This window comes from Antechinus flavipes, chromosome 2 (assembly GCF_016432865.1).
Source record: "Antechinus flavipes isolate AdamAnt ecotype Samford, QLD, Australia chromosome 2, AdamAnt_v2, whole genome shotgun sequence".
NCBI classification, from domain to species: Eukaryota; Metazoa; Chordata; class Mammalia; order Dasyuromorphia; family Dasyuridae; genus Antechinus; species Antechinus flavipes.
The window spans coordinates 137,926,775-137,943,682 of record NC_067399.1 but is presented as its reverse complement, the minus strand read 5'-3'; positions in this window follow the sequence as shown (position 1 = coordinate 137,943,682).

Genomic DNA, 16,908 nt, shown 5'->3' with positions numbered 1-16,908 from the left:
TTCAATCCAACTCTTTGTGACCTCATTTAGCCTTCTAATTTTGGTTCTAAAGAAACTTTGGCAAGAGAAAATACTGTCCCAGCTACAGTGAGAATGTTTTCAGTCACTAGCCGACCACCTCATTTTAAAAACATAATCCGTACCCTACCTACCAACAATGACCAAAGATGTTGGAAAGAAAAGTACATTTGGAATAATGATAATGATGAAGATGATGTTAACTAGCGTTTACATAGAAACTTAAGGTTTGCATTTTACATATATTATCTCATGATTATGCTTTTCTATCTTTATGTTCTTTACAATGCTGTATCTTTGGGTTTTTTTTAAATTTCCTATCTTTGTTGGAAAGACTATATTTAACTCTCTACCCAAAACCTGTTTTTTTCCTTTCTTTTTTCCTTCTTTTCATACAGCAGGAATTCTTAATCTAGAATGCATTATTTTTTCTGATTGTTTAGTATTTCTTTTTCTATAATTCAACATAATTGGTTTCCTTTGTAACACAATATATTTCATTTTATCCATTTAGCCATTTGATAAAAGGTCCATGAAGTTCATCAGATTGCTGAAGATACCACCATGATACAACAGAAGGAAGGAACTTCTGCTTTAACAGGATTTCATTTGTGTCCAATGCTTATTTGGGGGCTGCATCCCTTGGTTAAGTTGAATTGGTTGGCAAATGTTTTAACTTCTTTGGCAGTAACCATGGACAAGTACCAGGACAGCTCAGTGTCATGTCCAAGAATGGATTGGACATTAGAATGAGCAAGTGTAAGCAACTTCTAAATATTGAGGATAATAGCAGAGAGAGATTTCAAATAGACAATTTCTTGCCCATTCTTATTCCATATATTTGTCTTGTATTTTAAGATACAACACAGAACCCTGACTTGGAAGAAAAGGTAGAAATCACCTTGTCCAACTCCCTTTCCTTCTAAATAAAGAAACTGAGGTCCAAGGATGAAGTGACTTGTTCAAGATTACACAGGTAGTAAATAGCCTGGCCAACAGTTTAACCCAGGTCCTTGAGCTCCAAATCCTGTTCCAGCCTCCTCCTTGCTCTTTTATTTTCTTTTTCTAGAGACTGGGTCTTTCTACTCCCTGTCTTCAAAGTGCAGTAGACAGTCATGGGTCATTTCACCCTGGGAGACAGAGAAGCTTTAGTCTAGCTTCAGTTCCAAAATGAGCTAGTCTGCCTCTCTTTAGGCTACCTATTGCCCATGTTGCTGTCATATTTAGGATGGACACCCAATGGGATTTCAATGGTATGCTGAAACCACCTGATTGACTTACAAAAGCTAATTATTAAATTTTCAACATGCTATTTACACTTCAGCTATCAGTAAATGCTAGAAGTCAGGGCTTGCTTTACTGTTTTATTGTTTGTCTAGATTTAAGAACACAATGGAGAAAAACTCATCTAAGATCAAAATCATCTATTTTTAATGCAGATTAAACTTAAAAGTGTGCTTTGTGTACTTAATTTACCAGTATATTATTGATATTAGCCCAGTAAAACTAAGAACTCTGGAGCCCAAGTAATCCACTAGTCTTTAGGATTTTCCTACCATATTCAGTCCACTGCTCTTTATCCTATGCTTTTCTCCTAGCGTCCTCCAAAAATATTCTATTTCTATTAGTTAAATACTCTAAAAGGTCTGTGATTCATCATTTTAGATGTTTCCTTCAAAGATATATAACCCACAAGCCTTTCATTTTGTGGTTCTTGTTCATGTGCTTAATTAGTTCTCCAGAGGAGAGAATTACTCACCAGTGGAGCAACTTGATTCTCCACCTGCCATCCCTCATTCCCAAATCATGATCATATGAGATAATATTTGTAAAGTGCTTTGAACAGTGATTGGCACATAGTAGGTACTTAACAAATGCTTGTTTTCTTCTCTCACCCTGTGACCATTTTATCTTTCTTATCACACATTTCCCTGAAAACATCTTTTACCCTAATTTACTATTACTATTTGCAAAATTTTTATTATATTCTTTGCTTTAGGGAAGATAAAAAAGATTAGAAGAAAAGAGAGAATGAGAAGTAGAGGGAGAAAAGGAAGGAAAAAACCAAAGAACAGAGCTCTAAAATGATCTTTTGAATTAGTGACTTGCATTTTTTAATGAAAATAAAGACAAATAAATTCAACTTTTATGTTCAGAAGTATATGTAAAAACTATTGTAGAGCTCCTTTAAGAAAGGTTTTTCCTTTTAGTTAAATTGTTTTACTTTATGTATGTGTGTGTTTATATGGAGACAAAACAAAACTGATGAGAAACAGCTGAATGAACATGTGGTTTTAAAAACATTATGCAATAAAAGTGAGGGGAAAGATAGAGTCCATATGGCATTTAACAGATGGGATGGTGTCCCTATAGGGTTATTTTGAAAGTATCTCAACTTCCAAAGTAATTTAGCAGGTGACCCCACTCTTAAGACTCTGCAAAATGCTTCTCCCTCTATGTGTTCCCTAAAATGGCATAGGGAGAGGGATGTGTGATGGTCACCATGTGATAGAAACTGCCCAGCATTCTCTGAAAGCAAGATCTCCAGTTTCTCTGGCACCTGTCTATTATAAAAATGTCAATTATTATAAATATGGGTCAAGAATATGAAATGTGAACAACCAGCCATATGCAAGATCAGAATGTCAGAAACTAAAACACTTGAACTTTCAAAAAATTATTTTTAAATTTTATGATTTAAGATTACTCCATTAAAAGGTAGAAGATGTGAAAAGGGGGAGCTGGGCTTTTATTTTGAAAATCTAGAGAGAAAACTCAGGCTATTTTTGTGCTCTTTTCCAATGACAACCAATTCTGGGACAAAGTTAGACCTTGTCAAAGTGCTTTCCCCCCATGTGCCAATGAACTGCTTAATGAATGGATTCATGAAAACTTCAAAGGAATACCATAAATCCACATAATGTTCTTGGCTTCAGCATTCTTATTTCATCTCATTTACAATCCTTGGGTTTGCTGCCAAAAGTGTAACTCCTTTTTTAATTGAATTAAGTGCTCATGAGAAAATCACACTTCTTAACTAGAAAGCACACATTTAGAGTAGGAGTGATCGCTTCCATCTCTTTATAAAGATAGAGATTTTAGAAAAGTGAACAAACTCATCCTTGAACCCTACCAGGGAAAGAATAAACACAAATAGTGGCATTTAATATATGAAACGATGTGGTGCTTCCATTGATGTCACCCCCACAACCTTTGCTTCCTCTTTATAAATCATTTGGTCCCTGTTCATAAACCGTTTCACCACTAAAGAACTATTTAAACCAGAAAAAAATACAAGGCAGATCAGAATCTGGAGTCTCAGCTTTCTAAAATGAGGAGGTTGAATCAGATAACCTTTGAGCTGTCTTCTAACTTTAAATCTCTGTGCTTGTGACTGAAATGTGCACTCAGGAAACTGTACAAATCAGTAACCAGGAGTTCCAGTGCTTTGACAAAGTACTGTGGGCCTATGGAGTCCAACATTTAGTAACAGCCGCTGGTCTGCAAAGTGTGTGTGTGTGTGTGTGTGTGTGTGTGTGTGTGTGTGTGTGTGACAGGACAATTGTGCTCCACCAAATATAACACAAATATACTAAGCAATATTCAGAATTGAGATAGAAACCAACTTTATAGCATAGAGTGATGTTGAGACAGTTGTTGCCCACAGACTCTTCATTTTAGGGACTTGGGTAGCCTGATTTTGACACTTTCCATACAAACTATAGCTTTCTCTTACATCCAGAACTCTCTTTGGATCTTAGCTTGGCAAAGAAATGAAATCCAAGCTTTTTATTTTTTAAGGTCAGTCTGTTTTGTTCACAGTTGCAAAGGGTAACGTGGCTATATATTTTATCATCAGCTTTCACTCATCCATATGGTCATTAGTCACACTGTGGTTTATTACTTTCAGGGCTTCCTGACCTCTGACATGCCCTGGGGAAGAAGAGAAGGTTCAAGTCAAAGTGTCAGCAAGCATTTATTTTTTTTTTTATATAAAGTTTTTTTTTTCAAAACATATGAATAGATGGTTTTTAACATTCACCCTTGCAAAACCTTGTATTCCAAATTTTTTCTCCCTCCCTTCCCTCCACCTCCTCCCCTAGATGGCAAGTAATCCAATATATGTTAAACATGTGCAATTCTTCTATACACATTTATATAATAATCTTACTGCACAAGAAAAATCAGATCAAAAAGGAAAAAATGAGAAAGAAAAAAAGCAAGCAAACAACAACAAAAAAGTGAAAATGCTATGTAGTGATCCACACTCAGTTCCCACATTCCTCTCTCTGGATGCAGATGGCTCCCTCATCACAAGATCATTGGAACTGGCCTGAATCATCTCATTGTTGAGAAGAGCCACGTCCATCAGAATTGCATAGTCTTGTTGTTGCCGTATATAATGATCTCCTGGTTCCGCTCACTTCTCTCACCATCAGTTCATATAAGTCTCCCCAAGCCTCTCTGTATTCATCCTGCTGGTCATTTCTTACAGAACAATAATATTCCATAACATTCATATAACACAATTTACTCAGCCATTCTCCAACTGATGGGCATCCACTCAGGTTCCTGTTCCTTGCCACTACAAAAAGGGCTGTCAACAAGTGTTTATTAAGTACCTATTTTGTGCTGGATACAAGATACAAAGAAAGGTTAGAATAGTCCCTACTTTAAGGAATTCACAGTCTAACAGAGGAGAGAACATGTATACCACTATGAATACATAAGATATATACAGATAGACTGGAGATAATCTCAGAGAGAAAGCACCAGCATGAAAGGAAATGTCCTTTTCTGAACTTAATGACACAAGATCTTTGGCGAAAGTTTGACTCAATTACTATGTATAAGGTACTGTGCTAGGTGAGAGAGAATACAAAGACTGAAACAAAAAGATAGTGCCTTTTCTTCAGGAACTACTTTCTACTTCGGGATATAGCACGAATGCAAAGCAAGACACAAAGGACAGACAAAGTAATTTCAGGACTGGACACTAATAACTGGCCTCATTGAAGAGAATGAACTGGAAAAGGGGGGACAAGAAGCAGGAAAAACAATCTACTGAAATAATGGAGATGGGAGGTTACAGGAATCTGAACTAAGGTGATGGGTGCATGAGTACTGGAGATAGAAATCAGCAGAGTAAAGAGTGGAATTAATAAGAGTTGGCAACTATTTGAATGTGGGGAGTGGGAGTGATGGAAGAGTTGTGGATGGTTCCAAGGTTGTGAGCCTGGGGGATGGAATGAAGTGGTTCCTTAAGAGAAATAGAAACCTTTAGATCTTTTGTAAGCTGGCTCACTGCAGGCATCTTGGCAGCACCTTTTGGCCCACAAGATTTCCTCAGGAAACATAAGCAACAATTCACTCAATATTTATTAAGTGCCTACCCTGTGCCAGACACTGTGCTAAATGCTGGTGAAGTAATTAATAAAAAGAAAGTCCCTGCCCTCCAGGAACATACAGTCTAATGGGGAAAGAACACACAAAAGGAGGAACAACACAGGAAGAAGACACTGACATAAACTCACACAGAAAAAGCCCAGGAAACCTTGATGTCCCAAACCATGCTGCTCTGTTAATGATAATAATAGCTAATATTTATTTAGTGATTACTAGGTATCAGGCACTGTGCTAAATGTTTTACAATTATTCTCATTCGATTCTTTGGAAGAGAGTTTTGTTATTATCCCCTTTTTACAGATTAGGAAAATAAGACTGAGGCAGGATTTGAAATAAGGTCTTCCTAACTTCAGGCTCAATGCACTGGGCCACCTACTTTTTGAAAGCAGGTCTTATCCAAAACTTGTCTGTGCTCTAACGCTGTAAAGTTCTGTTTCAGGAGTAGGACACAGCAATGTTCAAACACCAGCAGTGAATGATGCTTCTCTCTCCAGTTTTCTGTTCAGAAACTTCCATTGCCCCAGTGATGTGTAAAGCAATATTTTTACATTTGTTTTTAAAACTTGGAGTTCCAGATTCTATCCCTTATTCCCCGCCCTCCTCTTACCCCTATCCCATTAAAAAGGCTCATGTGAAGTTATGCAAAATATTTCCATAAAAGGCAGGTTGAGAAAGAAAACATAGCTCTTCCCTCCTACGCCCCCCCAAAAACTTAAGAAAAACAAAGTTAAAAAAAAAAAAAGAAAAGAATAAGCTTCAATCTGAATTCAGCCCCACTCAGTTCTTTTCTGAGAATGGGTACTAGTTCTATCTTCTTGCATGGAGCACAGATTAAGTCAACAGGGACCCTAATCAACAACAGCTGTCTTCTTGCTGCCCTGACTTGCAATCTCTTTCTTTTTTTTTTTTAAAAAATTTTTATTTAATGATTACTTTATATTGACAACATTATCCCTTGCACTCGTTTCTTTTCCGATTTTTTTCCCCTCCCTCCCTCCACCCCCTCCCCTAGATGGCAAACAGTCCTTTATATGTTGGATATGTTGCAGTATATCCTAGATATAATATATGTTTGCAGAACCGAACAGTTCTCTAGTTGCAATCTCTTTCTTGTTGTATTGATTGTCTGCACAGTCCAAATTTGCTCCTTTTACTTTGCTCACTATATTCCTGGGCAGCTATCACTGTCACCAAATATAGCATTGCTCCCTCATATTTTCCATATTTTAAAGAAGCTTTTACTACTACTTGTAAGATAGACTAGGTCCATTCCTTGTCACATTTGGAAAAACTCTTGGAGCTGAGGGGACTGAATTAGATCATGTCAAAGATCACATGATCCATTCCTAAATTCTGTGATTCAATTGTCTTCTATCTCACTCAGTCAAAACTGAATACAAGTAAAGGAAGTAGAGTTTAATAATTTTATTCATACAACAGTACCTCTGGTCCAGGAGGGATTAAAGTGCCCTCTCTTGTTAAAATGACCCAGTTCTGGGCTCATGCTGAATAGATTCAGTTCTGTGGAAGCCTGATCCCAACCGGAAGAGTTAAATTTCCTTTCTGGTTCATTATATTCTCCCTCCAAAATATAGCTCTGGTGAGATAGCTCTTAAATAAATTTAGGTTTTGCTCATACCTAGGGTCTCTCTAAAGAGATTAACAAGGGCTCTTCTAGAAAGGTACTCAGTACAAAAAATAGATTAAGTTCATGGTAACTATTAAATTAAAGATGCTTAAAACACAAAATACATACATTCATACTGACAGAGACTTAAAATTCGAAGCAGGAACTCTCTTTTCCAACTATAATTTCACGTAAAGTTGCTACTTAAAAATTAAACATTCTATGAGATTGTGGAAAGTCATTTCATCTTGGCTTTGTATTGTCCAAACCTTCACTTGAAACTCATATCCTCTGGCAAGTCAGGGTATGGCTCAATTGAAGTTTATCTACTTTTCTGAGAATGTTTTAGTAGTTGCAAGAAGAATTCCTCATTCCCCACTCCCCAAACTGGGCATTGAGCATCCAAAACCAGGAGCTTCTGATCTCTTATACACATAAACTTGTTGCCAAGGGTCAAAATACTCTTCTCAAGATTGCTATTTGTTTAGCTTTCTCAGGAACAGAAACACAAAAGAGAAGAGGCATCCAGGGATTGGAAATCGGTCTCATCTAGCAATCACACCCTCTGCCCACCTCTGCATTCCCAGTCCCTTCATCAATCACATCATACCCACATTATGGAAACAGTCTTCAATCCCCAGGGTCTCTTCCTCCCTTAAATTCATATTTGTGCCGAAATAATCGTTCTAAAACATCATTTTTCTTATGTTGTCTATTTCCCATCTCTTAAACCTACAATGACTCCTCTCTTCCTTATAGAATGAATAAAAATTTCTCAACAACATTCAAAGCCTTTCATACTTCACTCAACCTAGTCTCTTACTGAGTTCCCACTGTGACTATTTTGGTCTAATCAGATCAGCTTCTTCTACATCTCATTGTTGTTGTTCAGTTCTCCCAGACATGTCTTTATAACCCTACTTAGAAGGCTTTCTTGGCAAGGATGATGGAATGGTTTGCCTTTTCCTTCTCTAGCTCATTTTACAAATGAGGAAACTACAGCAAACTCTTGAGCGACTTGCCCAAGCCCATACAGCTTGTGTCTCCTAATTCCAGCTCCCTATGCTCTATCCATTTTACCTCCAAGCTACTTCACACAAAAACATATTTCAAAAACATTTTCATCCTTGCTCCTTTGTTCTGTTCTTCCTACTCAAAATCCCCTTTCTATTATTTTTTGCTTAGCTTTCCTGTCACTATCTTCCCATACTTTATTTAAGACTCAGTTCAATTGCCACCTTTTCTTTTTCAAATAATTCCAGGACAAATCAACTTTGGCTTTCTTCTATATCTTTTATTTTTATGTTTAAGCTGGAATTAAAGTGACCCCAAGTTCAACAATTAGTTCAATAAGAATTTCCTCCACAAAATTTATTATAATAGCTTTTTATTTTTTCAAAATACATGCAAAGATAATTTTCAACATTCACCTTCCAAAATCTTGTGTTCCATATTTTTCTTTCTTTCTCCCCATTTCTCTCCTTCCCTAGACAACAAGTAATCCAATATAGGTTAAACATGAGCAGATCTTTTAAACATATTTCCACTTTTATCATGCTGCACAAGAAAAATTAAATCAAAAAGGGAAAAAATAAGAAAAAGAAACAAGAGAGCAAACAACAACAAAAAAGGTGAAAATACTATGTTGAACAAAATTTATTAAGATCATATATCTCCATGTATCAATCAGGTTCTTAGTATCTTAAGAAGAAATTCCAGGAGTAACTAGTCCCATCCCATAGACCCCACTTCTTTCTTCCTACCCCTCTCACATAGCTTCTAATTCTTGAATTAAATATTTGTATTTCTCCAAGAAGCTTAGAACCTGGTAGAAACTAAACAATTCAAGGGAGAACAATGTAAGAGAAGACTAATAAAGGGCCTGGTGTTCCCTTACATGTAGGCAAAATTCTCTGAGAACGTGTTATCAGAGATTATGAGGCAGCCAAATTTGACATTAGGCAAACTTGTTGGCTCGGGGCCCCAAAAACTTGCCCAACAAATTGGCATCTTTCAGCAGCAGCTCAGAGTTTTTCAGCACAGCAGTTTTCAGAAGCTGCTATCTATAAGTGGCCCCAGAGAAGTTGATGCAAATGATAAGAGATTTCTTACTATAACAAAAGATCCCTTTTTCAGAATAGAAAAGAAATTTCTTCCAATGCAACAAATTCCTATTAAACCTCTATTATGTGTATCTGCTACAGTGTGCTTAGTCACTGGGGATAGAAAGGTGAAATAATCTACACAAAAAATGCATTTATTAAATGTCTACTGACAGAGCTATGTAGTTCAGTGGACTTGGAAAGACCTTAATTCAAATCCAGCCACAGATATTTACCAGTTGTGTGACCCTGGGCAAGGCATATAAAAATCCATCTGCCTCAATTTCTTCAACTGTAAAATAGGAATAATAAGACTACTTTTGTCCCAGGTTTGTTGTGAGGTTCAAATGAGATAATTTTTGCAAATGCTTTGCAAATATAATGCTATTATTATTAATGTTATTACTATATACAAAACACAAAGAAAAAAATTCAGTAGTCCCTGACCCCAAAGTACTTGTACTCTACTGAAATTATACACAAAATAAATGTAAAATAATTTCAGAGTGATGAATATTAACAACTGAAGAGAGGGGTCAGGAAAGTTTCCATGTAGTAGATAGCAAACTGAACTGAGACTTGAAGGGAGTTATGTATTCCAAGAGTTAAAAGTGAGAAGAGACAGCATTCTAGGTTTGAGGGACAAGGGCCAGTCTGTCCTTCAGAGCCTGGAATTGTGGAGAGAGAGCAAGTAGACTAGATTGCATCTCTAAGTAGTATAGTAGATAGAGTACTAGACCTAATCAGGAAGATGTCTTCCTGAGTTCAAATCTAGCCTGAGACACTTATGTGACTGACTAAGTCACTTAACCCTGTTTACCTCCATTTCCTCATCTGCCAAATCAGCTGAAAAAAAAAAAAAAGACAAACAATTCCGGTATCTTTGCCCAGAAAACCCCAAATGGGGTCACGAAGAATTGGACATGACTGAAAATGACTGAGTAACAGCTATGAAAGACTAATTTGAGTAGAACATAGAGTGCCAAGGAAATTACAGTCCATTAAGAAGTGGAAAAGTCATTTTACACAAATAACTATGATCGAAGGCAGAAGATGGTAAGTACAAAGGAGAGGCAGAGGCTGTGAGTAATTTGACTCAGTACTACTTGCTCCTAAAGAAAGGAAAGCAATCTTAGAAAGAGAAGAAAGGAGGGGAAATCCATTCATTCCAAGGTCAGATTTCCTACAAACTCAAGCCTTGGGAACAAAGCCATAAATGCAGAAGTAAGCCAAATATTCTGAGTTGCCCAAACAATTTTTACACATTCAATGTGATGTCTTAACTCTCTCAGTTACACACAGTCCATTGACTCTTAATTAACACATGATCCCACAAAGTCTATAAGGTCTGAGATTTCTACAGAAATAATTAAGATAAATGAAATTTTAGCATTTCAATTATATATAAAATTTGCTTTTGTGGACTAGCTCCAAGGGATTACATGAGAGGATCAGCAAATACTATTTATGTCTGCAGGAAAAAACTGGATTCCCACATAGGAAGATAGCTGCAGGAAAAGAAATATCACAGAAAGAAAAAATTAAGCAAACCAATGAAGAGAAAAGAGGGTTTTCCTCATTGTTAACGCAGAGTAGAGTCATAATAGGCAAATGGAACCTACCACAAAAAAATTTCAGATTTCAGTACCTCAGGCTGAGAAATATATATATATATATATATATATATATATATATATATATATATATATATATATACACACACACACATATATATATGTATATATGTATGTATATACATATATACATTATATATATATAAAATAATTATTATTATTACAAGATGTTCATTGGTCATTTTAATTTATATATCATTTTACCTAGACTGCCTTCTTGCAATTTGTCTCAATCAAGTATTTATTAAGCACCTGTCGTGTGAAGGCACATAAGTAAATATGTATGTAAAGAAACCACATATACATAAATGTATGTATATACATATATCACATATAAAAAGAAACAACATATATATATAAAGAAAAACATCATATATGCAAGTGTGTATATATGCAATATATATACATAGTACACATATTTACATAATAAATATGTATATATATGCATATTTTTATAATCTATTCAAATCTGAGGTAATTTCAGTGGAAAATTTATTTACACCAAGATAGCAGTTGAAAGCCACATTACCTATAATATAATTGATAGACATCTTTACCTAAATGTTTTGTGGTTATTTAAAATTCAACATGTCTAAAATGGAACTTGTTCTATTTTTCTCAAACCCTATCCCTTTCTCAAACTTCTCTATTTCTACGGACTCTCCTTCCAGTCACTCCCATTCTCTACCTTGGGATCATTCAAGAGGCTTCATTTCCCTCACCCCCACTAGCCAATATATCAATCAAGGCTTGCTGATCCTGCATCCTTAAGGCCTCCCCCATCAGCCCTCTGGGCTAGAACAGGACCCCCATCACCTCTGACCTACAGTATTACAGTAGATAACTTATTGGTTTCCCGGATCCCTTCTTCTCCTTTCCCCAACCCATCTTCCACAGAATTGTCATATTAATATTACCACAGATCTGACAATGCCATGTTAGTAATTTCCTATTGCCTCTGAAATAAAATAAAAATTTCTCTGCTTGACATTTAAGCTAGTAGCAACCTATCTTTCTTGAAATCACTTTTTATTACTTTATAGTAGCAGGATACTTGGTACAGTGGACAAACGTCGGTTTTAGATTCAGGAAGACCAAAATTCAAATCCTGCCTCAGATGCTTAATTACTCTATAACTCTGGGCAAGTCTCTCCCAGTCTCAGTTTCTCGATTTCTAAAAAGAGAACAATAACTGCACCTACCTTATAGGGCTGGTATGAGTATCAAATAAGAATCTTTGCAGATCTTAAAGTGCTAGTTGTCATCATCATATATGTACTTATTGTATCCATTCTGCCCTTCTTACCTAGAAAAATATAAACTTCTTGAGGGCAAGGACTATTTTATTTTTATCTTTATATCACAAAACTTGATATAATGTCCTTGGCTTTGTAAATTATTCTCTTTCTACCTCTCCTTAGACAAAGTAGTGGGACTTTGGCTTGGAGAGCAAAAAAAAAAAGTTATCAAGGAAGTGACATGACAATGATGGTAGAGAGCCCCTAAGTGAAGGACAGAGAAAGTAACAGATGGGCACAGGAGTGGCAGGATTCTGCTTGCTAGGACCAGCCATTGAGTCTAATCTTTTGACTTCACAAGTGGCAAGATAGCTTCTTCTAGATTTGGAAGTCCCTGTTAACAAGACAGCTGAGATCATGAAGAGCACTACTCAGGAGAACTTTTATTTTCTCCTAAGTCAACCCCTGTGCCATAAATCCCAGACTCAGAATTTTTTCAGAGTTTGTCTTCATTTGATCACTAGATCTGATAAACATAGGAGCCGAACACTGAGTTTTGAACTGTATTCTTTGCACACTTCAAAAATGCATTTGAAGGTGTATATCAACTTTTGAACAGCCTGAAGATTTTTGGGGTGTAGGAATGCAAAAAGTATATAGGAAGACTTTTTATTATAATATTGTTTTCTTGTTATTATATACTGTTTATTTTCTGTTTTTTTTTTTTTTTTCATGAGGCAGTTGGGGTTAAATGACTTGCTCACCATCCAATTTTGAAGCCAATTTTGAACTCAGGTCCTTCTGACTACAGGGCAATGGTGTATTTGTCTGCCCTTCTTTATTTTCTTAATGGCTATATATCAAGAGTAAAAACCCTGTATGTAGGGCTTACTAAAATATGTCCAAATAAGAACAAGTGGAGATTTCTAACTAGGTGGGAGCTCAAGGATATACTGATGATATAAATCCACAAATAGATGCATCTCTAGGTAATTAATTGCTACTAGCCCAAAGAAAGGGGCAGAATTGGTATTAAAAGGTCGCCGACTCTCTAGAAAGCACAAAGTCCATAACATTTTGGTACTTCTTTCCAGTGTACTGATTGTTCGCATTTGAGAGGATGACTATGGGACTTCTCAGGCCAGATCCTTTTTCGCTGGCTCAGTTGGTGATTACCAATATCACACAGTGGTTAAACTAGCACAGTGTCATGGACATAGTAAGTACTTAATAAATATTTATTAAATTGAATTTTGGGGAATATTATATGTCATGTTTAATTTGAGTATGGTATAATCCTGTATCAATTGTAAGACAATATAAGCCAATACTCTTGATGTACTATGAAGAAATGTTTGTATTTTTTTTTAAATAGATTTTCTCTTTTCCCACATCCTTTCCCCTCAATTTCTCTCCTTTCCTTTCTCTTTGAACTCTGCTATTTTTAATTTCTGGCTGAGTTTTGTGATAGAACTCTAGAGCTTCCTGGCTCAACATTTTTAGACTTAGAGGATTTTCTTTAAATATTACTCCTGTTCCTAACCATCATCAAGTTTGTCCTGATCCTATAGACAATTACCAACAATTCAGCTGAATTGTTTGAGTTTGAGTTAGTAATTAGCTTTGGGGAGTGAGCTAGCAAGTCAGCTATACATGGGGTTCTAACTCAGGATATTAGAGAACCAAGGGATAAATAGGTAATCTTATCCATTCTGTTAGACTCAATGCTGCCAATTTGACACTGGCCCTGGAAAATTCTGGGAAATCTATCAAGGACATTACCAAATTACAAATGCATTTTTTTCATACTTTCATTTGATTATTCGGTTTAAACATCTGTTAGGTTTGTTGAGGATATTTTATTCTCCCTTTCCAAAAGTTGCTTTGGGCTTGTGGTTCCTTTTCCCTTAATTTCTGGGCCTACCAAATTCCTTCCTGGAAACATCATTTTAGGTGTTTATGATGTAATAAAAATGAAGCATTTTTTAACAGTGATGTAATAAAAATGAATCTCTCTAAGTACTACGTGGCTGCAGAGCCAGACTTGGAGTTGGGAAGTCCTGAGTTCAAGTCCTGTCTCTGATCCATAATAGTTACATGACTATTGGCAAGCCACTTGAGCTCTTGGAGCTCCAAACAATTCCCTAAGTTGCTGACAAATGATCACACCAGAAGTTTACTACAACAACAAGAACAACAAAAAGTTAGAATGACAAGAAGACTGGAATAGGAGGCAAAAGATCTGAGTCCTCCTCCTGCATCCATTCTAAGTAGCCATGTGACCTAAGCCCATTGTAAAACCACCCTTAAGATTCAGTTTCTTCTTCCGTTATCACAACAATAACAATAGATACAATTTACCTTTATATGGTTTTTATGAGCATCAAACAAGATCATCAACATGCACATACTTTGTCAATGAGTAAGGGCTAGAATCACAGAAACAGGGGATACTTCAGAAATCATCCAGGACAAGTGAATTATGACTTTTTCTACATTTCTGACTAGTGGTTATCCAGCTTCCACTTGAATGATCAGGAACCTCACTCCATTTTTAGATAACACTAATTGTTAAGATTTCCCCCACTTATATTGAACTAAAATTTGACATGATCATTTCTACTTATTGTTCTTAGTGGTCAAGAAGAGTGAATCTAATCTTTCTGTTGTATCAATTAAACAAACAAAAATTGCATGTAAAGTGCTTTGCAAACTTTAAAGCAGTTACAAAGTGCCAGTTAATATTTTTATTTCACATAAACATGCAAATGTGAGAGATACCGTTAACTGATAGGTAATGCAGTATAGTGGATAAACCAGGAGGCTTGGAGTCAAGAAGACCTGTATTTAAATCATGTTTCCAACTTACAAGCCATGTAACCACAAGCAAGTCACATAGCATTTCTGAACCTTAGTTTCTCCATCTACAAAATGAGGATAATAATACTCATAGTACCTACCTTGTAGGTTTATTGTAAGAATAAAATAAACTTCTCCAAAATACAAAAGCATTTACTAAGTGCTTTAGTAAAGAGCACAAACTCTGGCAGCTTCTACTGTGGTGAAGCAGCCTTGAACACAGGCTTTTGTGCAATAGACTGAGCTTGCTTCTCAAGGATCAGTCCAAGTACACACGGGTTTATCATTTGATGATGAATTCTTTAGCTATGACAAGTCATGAAATAAAGAAAAATACAAAATGACCTTCAATCCTGCACAACCTTGTTTTGATCTTACGTATGAGGATGGCCTAGCATTACAGAAGGGGCCAGAGAGGGTAAGAACCACATGGCTTTTCAGTCATTAAAAAATTAACTTAGTAGTTATTCTACATGTGAATTCCTTGTGCTTTGACCATAAGTAGGAAGATTACTAAGCATATTGGATAATATCAGTCTTGATATTCTTGCTATAATATAAAGGAAATCATAAGAAAAAAGGAAGTTCTAGCTTAATGGAAAGATGTCTCATGGATTCTTCTTGAAATTACAAATAACGAAGCTGGTGAAGTTATTTTATGCATCCAATGGCTGCAAGAAACATAATTTCATGGGACATTTGGTCATTATCATCATGATCACAATAATAACATCTAACTTGTTATTTTACTTGATCCTCACAATAACCCTGAGAGATGGGTTTATTATTATTATTAAATTGAATCATTAATTTAACACTAACTATTTAACAATATTAAATTTTTATATATTAACTTCTTTCCATTTTACATATGAAGAAACTGATGCTGAGAGAGGTTAATTGATTTACCCAGAATACATAGCTAGTAGGTGTCTGCGGCAGGATTTAAACTCAGACAAGATAAAACTTGACAAGACTTCTGTGAAAATAACTGCGGTGCAATATACCACCATCTATTGAATAGAATGAAGAGATCACATATACAAAGAAACAGATCCTCCAATATGATAATATATGTAAAGTGCCTTATAAAAGTTAAAGAGATGTCTAAATTCCTATGATTATGATCACTTCTACCATTGTTGCTATTTGCTGAAGTTAGATTTTTCCAGATGGCAATGATTTCTCCTCCTTCTCAAGGGCTGAGCACAGAACTCTTGGAGCTCAACTTAAAACTTCCCAGCCCTTAAGCAGACACAGAAGCCAGCTCTCTCCCGAGCTCTGTGCAGTTGGAGAATATCTGAGGCTTGGGATGCTAATCCCTTCTGTCAAAGCTGACAAAGTTTTGTCAAAACTGACAAAAGAATTTCTGAGTGACGTTCCTGAAAAGCCTCTGGTTCTGATTCAGACAGATTGCTACTCATGCTCTGCCAGTGAAGCATTGAGCTGATTTCCACACCGTTTCTAATGGGCAAAGAGGTATTTGGCTGAGTGGTGAGCGGTACAAATTGATTGGGTGAGTCTCCAGCGAATAATTTTTTGCCTTAATCAAGGTGTTCGCCCTTTTCCACTTCCCATAGTGCCTGCCAAGCTGGGGTCAACATTTTATGGTTGGCAGCCCTGGGACTAACAGCTGCCAGCAGTTACATTTGTCAGTGTAACCTGCTGAAAACCTCATTCCCTCTGAGGCCCAGTGCCAGCAAGCCTTTCATTCCTATAGATAGAGGGGCATTAATCTCTCAGCAGGAAGCAAGGACTGCTTGAGGTGCTGGAACAGATGAGGCACTTAGGAGCCTCACCCAAGATGGAGGGCCCTTGGGCGCTTTTTGCCAACGCTAAAGTGTGTTACTCATTGGCAAGGGTTTATTAAGTCCTTACTCCAAGCATTGTGCTAGACTGATACCGTGGCAAAGGAGAAGGAAATAGCCTCTGTCCTCAAAAACCTTAGATTCCACTGGAAAAGGCCGTATAAACATATATGGGGCAGCTGGGTACAGTGGAGCACCAGGCCAGGAATCAGGAAC